Consider the following 10,658-nt stretch of genomic DNA (forward strand, 5'->3'; position numbering starts at 1 on the left):
CTGTTGCTCAAATACGCACATCAATGTTGCATTAAAGATATACACACACAAAGTTATGATTTACATCATTTTGATGGAGCATACAAATGACAATAGATTTGTTATTGTCAATGAATATTAATTTTAATGTATTGTTTGTATTAATGTTAAATTCATAAAAGCATAGTACATAGAACATTTAAGATTTCTCATGTGTGTATAACTTGATGACTGTTGTCAAAAAATCTAATGGAAACAAACATATGTTATACATCTTATGAATAACAAATGTGTAGACTCATAAAGTAGAAATTATTAATCGTTCAATATGAAAAATAAATTAATATATAATCAGAAGATAAATATTTTGAATTTTTATAATGTTATGCTTCATCAGAATCATGATCATAATATTGATTAGCAATACACCTTCAATTACATATAAATGAGTCAATGGACTTACCAGGAGACCGCAAAGGCGTCTCTATGTCACTGCTGGATTCCTGTGGGCTCACCACACCAACTCTCTCTATGAATGATATAGATATATATTATTAAACACATTTTGGATATCACTAAATCACATCTGTCTAGAATTTTAACATTAATCAACTTTAAAATGTGAAGAATAGAGCAGTCATTACACAAGAAAATGCTTGATTGAATCAAGGGGATTCTGTAAAAATATCTGTATTGAACATATGTTTAATGTCAGACTACATTAGACATCAAAGTCATCTCAGATGCTGCTATTGCATATCTAAATATACCCAATGATCAATGTTCTTAACCCTTTAAGGACACGCCTTTCACTTTGCTCAATTGTTTTATGACGGAATAATTCCGTCATATGTCCTTAAGAAGTTACAAGAATACACACAAACCACATATTGAGTAGCATCTGTTGACAAATCTAAACAAACACATGTGTCACATCGAGCCATTTTTGCAATGTACAGTAATCTTGTTTAGGACACAACACATATTTATCACAATACAAAACAAAATTGATTATTACAAATATGTAATCATGGTGCTGTTAGAGTATGCAGATATCTATAAAGTAACTCCAACAGAGAATGTGATTTATATATCAATAGTTTTTAATAAAAAGAATGTAAAGATGAATGAATCTATTTTGTCTTAAAGGGACACTGACATGATTAATTTAAATAATTGATTTCTATGTTCAAACTGTAAAAAATGATTTAACATTGACTCCTATTATAATTAGAATGTTGCTCGATATTAATCTTAAAGGCAGATAAGGAATATTGGATTCAATAAATATTGTTTGTTGAAGGTATCCACCAATCATCAATAAAAACCCAGGTTGGTCAACCAAAATTTAGATGCACATCAACGTACTTTCTTTATTTTACAATACATTTAGCAATAGAATATGTCACATATGATGATAGTATTATATTTTTGTGTTTATTAATATTGCATACTGTATCTGAATGACAATATTAATAATTGTAGCTCAGTATCCCTTTAATGTAAAATTAAATTGATTCCACAATGTTGTTGTTAATGAATTATCTACTCCATATGTTGATGTCATGAATGGTATTGAGCATGCAATTAAAATGTAATATGTTATTTAAGGATATCCGAATAATTATTTAATTTTCATCTATTAAATAGACATTACATCTAAATATTGAACAATGTGTATTTAGTATGTAATGTTCAGTCCATGTTTCTAAGACAAATGTCAATTAAAAAGAGACATACCATACTGTGACAAGCCCTGGCTTGAGGATCCAGCAGCCACATCCATATCTGTAATATATTAAATGAGGATTGCATATCATTAATACTAATCATGCCATGTTTAAAAAATTTACATTAATAACAAATCAATTGAAAAATATTAATCCTTTGGTAGTCCCATGAGTTAATAGTTTCCTCAATTAAATTAATTAAAAATATATCCTGGACTCTTATTTTCAATCAGTTGTGTTGTTTACTGTATCTTTAAGAATATCTGCTTGTTATTACATAATCATCAATTGATGGCCATATGTTATAATTGTTTTGTATTATTGGTTTTTTATTAGCTATAATATTGAAAATAAGAATACTGTATTCTTCACTAATCTAAGAATTCCCATTTAATTTTTAACAACATGTATAAAGCAATGCCACTTTCCGCAAACCCATGTTAACGTGGATGAGAAATGCCATTTTCGCGATCATTGCGCAATGATTCCAAGCGGAATTACGCATCCGTCATTTCACCAATATGTATAAAGCAATGCCACTTTCCGCAAACCCATGTTAACGTGGATGAGAAATGCCATTTTCGCGATCATTGCGCAATGATTCCAAGCGGAATTACGCATCCGTCATTTCACCAATATGTATAAAGCAATGCCACTTTCCGCAAACCCATGTTAACGTGGATGAGAAATTACATTTCCGCTCTGTGACGCATATTCTGTAGAGCGCAAGAAACATCATTCCTATTTCATGTGTCAATAATCTAAAATCAGATATCTAAACATCATATGTAGTGTATGTTGTGAGATCTGTATAGGTTTAGTATCTGACTATATGCACATTTTCTAAAAGTCTAATAAAATATTAACATATTATATGAAGTTGGATAATTACCTGGTTCAGATTCTCTATCATCTCCTCCCAGGCCACCGGACGGAGAAGCATCTGCCCTGTCCCCCGCGTCAGGACTTTCAGATCCCGCAGCTGGGAGGGAAGAAGAGGAGGCCGAGGATGGCGAGGATCTAAATCTTTTGGGGACCCGGAGATTGAGGAGCTCGCATAAAGTCACCTCATAAGGGAGTAGGTACAGTTTCCGCGGGGCCTCTCTTTTGCCACCTCTTTTACGGGCTTGTACCCAGTCCCTTATGAGGTTTACTTTTTTCGATAAACGCAACCTCATATCTCCGAATCTCCTCATGATCTGATCCTGGGTCCTCTGGACGTCACACACCAATCTAACCGCATTGGTGATAGACTCCCAGAGGGCCTTCTTAACGTGCGCATCTGTCAACCTCCTCTTGTTCCCAAACAGCTGGGGATAAAAGTCCTTGACGGCGTGGACCAGTGCAGCGCTCTCCTCCTTGGTGAACCTGGGAACTGACATGCCTGCTGGGTTGTCTTCTCAAATATATATATATATATATATATATAAAAATATATCTAGTACGCCTGCAGGCATTAGAGAACTGACAAAGATGGCAACGTGTAATGGACTTTTATATGGTGAAGTAAACATGAGATGCACCATGGGACAAGTTATCTGTACATCTGATTGGATAAAAGTTTGAAATATTGTTAGAATGTGTGTGAGACCATCCTGACTCAAGTTGTGTTTGTGTGATGAACTCTGATTGGCCGTTCCTTAATGTTTCATATCTTAGTAACTTCCTTACACATACCTCATGGTGGTGCTGTAACTTCATTTTTCATGTATACTTATTTGTAACTCATGGGCCTGTCATGCGGATATGTGTGACGCAGATTTAATATCCGTGATACGTTAAATATTAATGATTAAATACTCTTTAAAATCTAATACTGTCACATTATTAATGTTGTCGACATTTCTCGGTTTAATAACGGTCTGTTTCTTTAATACAAATACACATTTCATATTGTATGTCTTTATTGTTCTTTAAATACATTTATTGTGAAGTATTGACATTGCTCTATTAAATGCATTTCATAATGCACATTGATTGTGTGCTATTGCGTGACATTAGACTCTAATGTTTAAAGATGCTAATCTGGTGTTTCAAGATGCGTTTCCCACGCAATATTTATTAATGTTAAAATTCAGGTTAGAATGTCAGTAACTTGGATAATCTGTTTATAAATATTAAACTACAGCTTTGTTATTCGCAAATAAACCTCGAGCTTGTATTTGTCTGAAGTGCTCATATATGTTATTGTGCAATGGCGTCTTTAGTTTTAAAGAGACATTACAAACAATTGTATCAAATGATCTGTAGAGATAGAAGATTGTTTAGACTTTAAAATGTAAATCAATTTCTCTTAGTATTTAGATATCCTCAACATAAGAAATTTAAATGCACATGGTTGAGCCAATCACATAAGGCATCTCTGTGCATCCACCAATCTTCATCTACTGAGCCGATCTCGATATGCTTTTCAAGCAAAGTATGTGAAGATATCAAGATAAGTAAATACACTCTTTAAATCTCTTAAAGGGACACTGTCCCAACAAATTTAGCATTGGTGATTGAGCATGAAATGTTAATCAACTTTATTCTTTAATCAGATTATCAAATTTTAACAGTTATCTTGTTATGTTTCTTTGCAAATCAATAATGATATTTTATATTACGGACAATTGTTTTATAAAAACATGGGTTGTCCTTGACGATTGTTGCATCAATTATTCCAAACAATCAAGTTCTGTCCAGAGTACTGAAGCAAATAAATTAGCTATTTACTGCCTTAATTTTAAAGTAATGATAGCAACATCACAATGAGCATTCATAATATGAGACAAGTTTTAAAGTTGATTCCAATAGAATACTCATTCAGAATGTATAAATCATTAATTTTTTAACTGTCTACCTTTAAGTATATTTTGAGTTCATGTCCCTTTAAATAAACATTTCACAATAATGGTTAAAATATCATAAACCTAGGCACCTTCCTTTTGCTAAATGAGTCTAACATATGAGTAAAGCAAATTAAGATTAAATTCTAGATTGTTTTACACACTGACTGAAATATATTTATTAAATGATGTCTTTTTTAGCCTTCAGTGTAGAGGGACATTAAGCTATATGTTATGTATGCATTTTGTATAATATTCTTATATTTGAACAACTTAATATGTTTTGTTATTCAATCATTATATTGTAATTATATATATTCTTGGATTAAATACATCTCTACATAGGCTATTTTGATGCTGATTGTTGTTTGCATATAGATGCCTTATATCATTGACTAAGATATGTGCATTTTTTTTTTTAGAAAACAAGTATATTTAAAGACTGAATGTAATTCTATAGTACTTTCTAAATATGTTTAAATTCTTGTATGATATTTTTTACAATCTATACAAAATATACTTTGTGATTGTCCCTTTAAGGACCCAAACATTTGGTATTTTTATTTAACATTGACAAAATAAACAAAAGGGGAATTTACATTCTATATAGATATTTGATGTCGAACCCAAGAGGTAAGATTGTAATAAATACATAATATTACTAAGTATAGTTAAATGACTCCACTAGAAAATTACATAGATTAACCTGGCATCCAATTACTAATTTTTAAAAATTATCAAGTTAAATGACCTACCATTCATAAATGTAATAATTTAAATAATTTCTATTAATTTTTTTAGATACCTAAGGAAGATACATGATCTTATACAATTATTTTTACATTCAACAACACTGTCACTTTCATGTAATTGAACCACTTCACCTTATTATATGTTAAACAAAAAATTATTTTACTACATATCCTAAATAATTGTAATATATACATTTTCAATATAAAAGCATTGAAGAATCTGACTCCCCAATTAATGTTATAAAATATATATTTATATTCTCGGAAGCATTTTATTTTCTAATATTAAAGCATTATTTTATCTTATGCATGTGCTTGTCAAATAGCCAACTACCAGTCATGGGAGTCCAAGTTTGATTTATTTACAGATTATATTGATATTTAGTAGAATCTGTTCAAAATAATGTATTTAATAATAAAATGTTTAGTATTAACATGTCAAAATATAATTAATCAAAAAAAAAAAAAATATTCCTGGAAGTCATCAGATGCCAATCTGAAAAGAAAAATAATAAAAATGGAACAAAGTTAATACACACGTTGTCAAATATTCATAAAATACATTTAAAATCATATGGTGTCTATGCTCTAACTTTGATCAACATTTTTTAAAGATAATCATTAAATTGATTTAAAATTCATGAAATACATACACCATTATATTGTTGATTAAAAATTCAATTTAAATATCCAAATTTCAAATTATACATAATAATGTATATCACATTTCAACAATATATGTATGCTGAACATAAATCTAATATTTCATGTCCATTCAAATACCTCTATATCAACTATAATATGTATTCCTTTTTCTGATTGTGATCCCTAAATATCTAATGATGAAATAAGTATGACTAATGTATGTAAGCTAACAATAATCAACATTCTTCATGTGATTCTTAACTAGCATGCACCAACCTGGATAATGCATGGTCTTTGAAAGTCAATTCAGGGGTAAACAGTTGATCTTCAATAGGTGTCTTATTCATCAGTTCATTAAATAGAGGACTGGGAAATACCATCTACAAAATAGAAAATCATCTAAGTGTCTCCAATAGGATGTCTCCACAGCCTTATTCTATCAAATAGTTTGCACTTACCATGTGAACATGTCTTTGTATGGTTTTCAAGGTCAGCAGAATTGAAAGATAATGCCAGACATGATCCCATTGGTATACTTCAATTTCAATCTTGGCTTTTTCCCCACTGTCAGTCTGGGCAATCTTGACTGTCAGGCTTCAAATTGTTCCCTTTCAGTCTTTAGATTAAGTCATCTCCCTAATGTAATAAATTTAATTAAAAAAAAATCATACAAGTGTGTGAATCAGTTCAGTACCCCTCTCCCACCCCCCATTTCATAATAAATATCTGTCACTAGCTTACTAAGCCTGTGTATGAACCTGTGTTATTTTCTAGCAAGTGTGAAGATGAGTCATATTGAGCATAAAAAACCTCTGTGTGACATTGAACCATAGTCATTCTAGAGTATCCCTTTCTGATTATGTACATTTTAAGTAATGTGTAAACAAAAATCTATTTATTAAAATGTATGCCATTTGATGTTTTTGTGTACAAATCATGCCAGCAACAGTCCAAACATTTCTACTTACCATCTGATGTCCTCTTTAAAAACCAGGTGGCAAAGACTCGCTATAGGACCCAATGCCCAGAGCATCACCTATATTATGAAAATTAAAATTTATTCTAACATTTGATCAATACTAACATGTTTGCACAATTCTCTACTTGTCATTTCCCTAGAGTTCACATCTATTGAAAATACTACACAGTCTAACTTCTATTCTTTACCGTCTAAAGTGGCGGTTGATGACGTCTGCTCTGACATCAAGTCCCTCGTCCTGGAATTCCCCCTCTAGAACAGGATCATCCTCCTCATCTCTGAGGAGGTCTCTGTCCACCGGGACGGCCTGCAGCATCCCAGCCCGCTGTGCAATATTATGCAGGACGCTACAGGCTACAACGATCTTCGCCACCTTCTTTGGGTTGTACTGGAGTGCTCCTCCAGAACGGTCCAGGCACCTGAACCTCATCTTCAGGAGCCCGAACATCCGTTCAACCACCGCCCTGGTTCTCTTATGAGCCCTATTGTAGCGCTCCTCAGACACATCAGTCGGGCTACGCAAGGGGGTAATGAGCCAAGGCCGGCTCATATACCCAGAATCACCTATAAATTTTGAACAGAACATAATTCAAACAGAATACTTAAACTAGTATATTGTTGTATAATTTTTTTTTAGTTAAAAACCATAATCCATATTAAAACTTTTCAGAAACATACCAATAAAAAAATTTCTATATTATTTTGTATCTTCCCATTTCAGCTAAGACATGCTACATATGCGTATTGTTCTGAAAACAAACCTTGTGTAAAATGCTAAATACATGGTTACATTGCATTCTCTATCTGAACACTTAAGGTAAGACATGCTACATATCTGCATTTAAATAAAACTAGACATTAGCAGAAAGAGACAATGACAGGGTTAAATTGCATGAGATAATAGCTTCCCATTTCAGCTAAGACATGCTACATATGCGTATTGTTCTGAAAACAAACCTTGTGTAAAATGCTAAATACATGGTTACATTGCATTCTCTATCTGAACACTTAAGGTAAGACATGCTACATATCTGCATTTAAATAAAAATAGACATTAGCAGAAAGAGACAATGACAGGGTTAAATTGCATGAGATAATATCTTCCCATTTCAGCTAAGACATGCTACATATGCGTATTGTTCTGAAAACAAACCTTGTGTAAAATGCTAAATACATGGTTACATTGCATTCTCTATCTGAACACTTAAGGTAAGACATGCTACATATCTGCATTTAAATAAAAATAGACATTAGCAGAAAGAGACAATGACAGGGTTAAATTGCATGAGATAATAGCTTCCCATTTCAGCTAAGACATGCTACATATGCGTATTGTTCTGAAAACAAACCTTGTGTAAAATGCTAAATACATGGTTACATTGCATTCTCTATCTGAACACTTAAGGTAAGACATGCTACATATCTGCATTTAAATAAAAATAGACATTAGCAGAAAGAGACAATGACAGGGTTAAATTGCATGAGATAATATCTTCCCATTTCAGCTAAGACATGCTACATATGCGTATTGTTCTGAAAACAAACCTTGTGTAAAATGCTAAATACATGGTTACATTGCATTCTCTATCTGAACACTTAAGGTAAGACATGCTACATATCTGCATTTAAATAAAAATAGACATTAGCAGAAAGAGACAATGACAGGGTTAAATTGCATGAGATAATAGCTTCCCATTTCAGCTAAGACATGCTACATATGCGTATTGTTCTGAAAACAAACCTTGTGTAAAATGCTAAATACATGGTTACATTGCATTCTCTATCTGAACACTTAAGGTAAGACATGCTACATATCTGCATTTAAATAAAAATAGACATTAGCGTCGGTAAATAACAAATGGTTAAATTTAATCCTATAGCTGAACATGACGCTAACAGTTAAAAAATACAGGGCCAATTGTCAACATTATTAACCATGTTGAGCACAAATACTCACCAACGAGATAACCAGGGGGCATTTGTCTTTCCTCAAACTGGCTCCACAGGGACGACAGAGAGAGGATGCGGGCATCATGACAAGCCCCTCCAAAATTCGCATACACATGCATAATCCTCATCCGTGCGTCACAAACATACTGCACGTTGAGGCTATGAAAATGTTTGCGATTTCTGAAGGGCAAGTCATCAATTGGAGCACGCAGCGCAATGTGGGTACAATCTATGGCTCCCAAGACATTGGGCAATTGAGCAATATCAAAGAATTCCCGCTTCAGGCGCCTCCAATCACCATCATTCTGTGGGAATCCTATGTATTGCTTACTGATACGTACCATGGCGTTCAGAAAGTTATCAAACACCCCAGAGAATGTACCTTGAGCCAGGCCATGCATGTACAGTTCTCCGGATTGAAAACTCCCGGAGGCCAGGACGTATAGACAGCTTAGCATCTTACTCATGGGGGGAACAGCAGTCCTTATTTGTATACGTGGCTCCAAATGAGGTTTAAGAAGCTCGTAAAGGCCAATGAGCTGTTCGCGATCGAGCCGATACTTATCAAAAACCTCAAAGTCACTCATGTTTTCCAAGGTGGGTCTCACCCTGTAGACACGAGGACCTCGAACCAGACGACCCCTTCGTCTCGGTCTGAGCCGCCGAGGCTGCCTGATTCGACCAACAGCTAGTTCGCCAATAGCAGCACCAGCAGTGTCTACCATGTCATCGTCATCCATCTTTCAAAACAGCGTAACAAGGTATGCACTTGATCTGATGTGGATCACAAGTGATGCATTGGCCATGTTGTTTGGGGGATTTATAGTACAATTAGTCCAATGGTATTGAGTTTGTAATGATTGCTAATTGTATTCACTTGTTTGTATGTGAGCGGCGCGAATGCTTTCACAGTGGGCGTTTATTTGTTGTTTGCTGAAATGTTAGTTTCAAACAATGATTCTCAATGTGAAAGTGTAAAATATCACACATACAGTGCATGTTTGTAATGTTTGATCATATGCGTAATCAATATTTCTTAAACGCGATCTTCTAGTAACAAGCACACGTCCAGGCTGACATGAATGAAAGTGCATAGTTGTGTATAATGTGCATCGAATGTGATCGATCAATGTTGCTGCAACATTGTTTGTAAACGATAAAGTAACATCTGTAGTATTGTATATATAAGTGATTTCAGAGCTGTCAATATTGTATGCGTCCCTTTAAAATCGCAATAATAATTCCGAACTTCCCATCTGCCATCTGTAGTATTGTATATATAAGTGATTGCCGAGCTGTCAATATTGTATGCGTCCCTTTAAAATCGCAATAATAATTCCGAACTTCCCGTCTGCCATCTGTAGTATTGTATATATAAGTGATTGCCGAGCTGTCAATATTGTATGCGTCCCTTTAAAATCGCAATAATAATTCCGAACTTCCCGTCTGCCATCTGTAGTATTGTATATATAAGTGATTGCCGAGCAGTCAATATTGTATGCGTCCCTTTAAAATCGCACTAATACTGAATAACTTCCGGCTGTCATCTGTAGTATTGTGTATATAAGTGATTGCCGAGATGTCAATATTGTATGCGTCCCTTTCAAATCGCACTAATACTGAATAACTTCCCGTCTGCCATCTGTAGTATTGTATATATAAGTGATTGCCGAGCTGTAAATATTGTATGCGTCCCTTTCAAATCGCAGTAATACTGAATAACTTCCGGCTGTCATCTGTAGTATTGTATATATAAGTGATTGCCGAGCTGTAAATATTGTATGCGTCCCTTTCA

The sequence above is a fragment of the Bombina bombina genome, chromosome 1 (assembly GCF_027579735.1).
Source record: "Bombina bombina isolate aBomBom1 chromosome 1, aBomBom1.pri, whole genome shotgun sequence".
In the NCBI taxonomy this organism is placed as follows: Eukaryota; Metazoa; Chordata; class Amphibia; order Anura; family Bombinatoridae; genus Bombina; species Bombina bombina.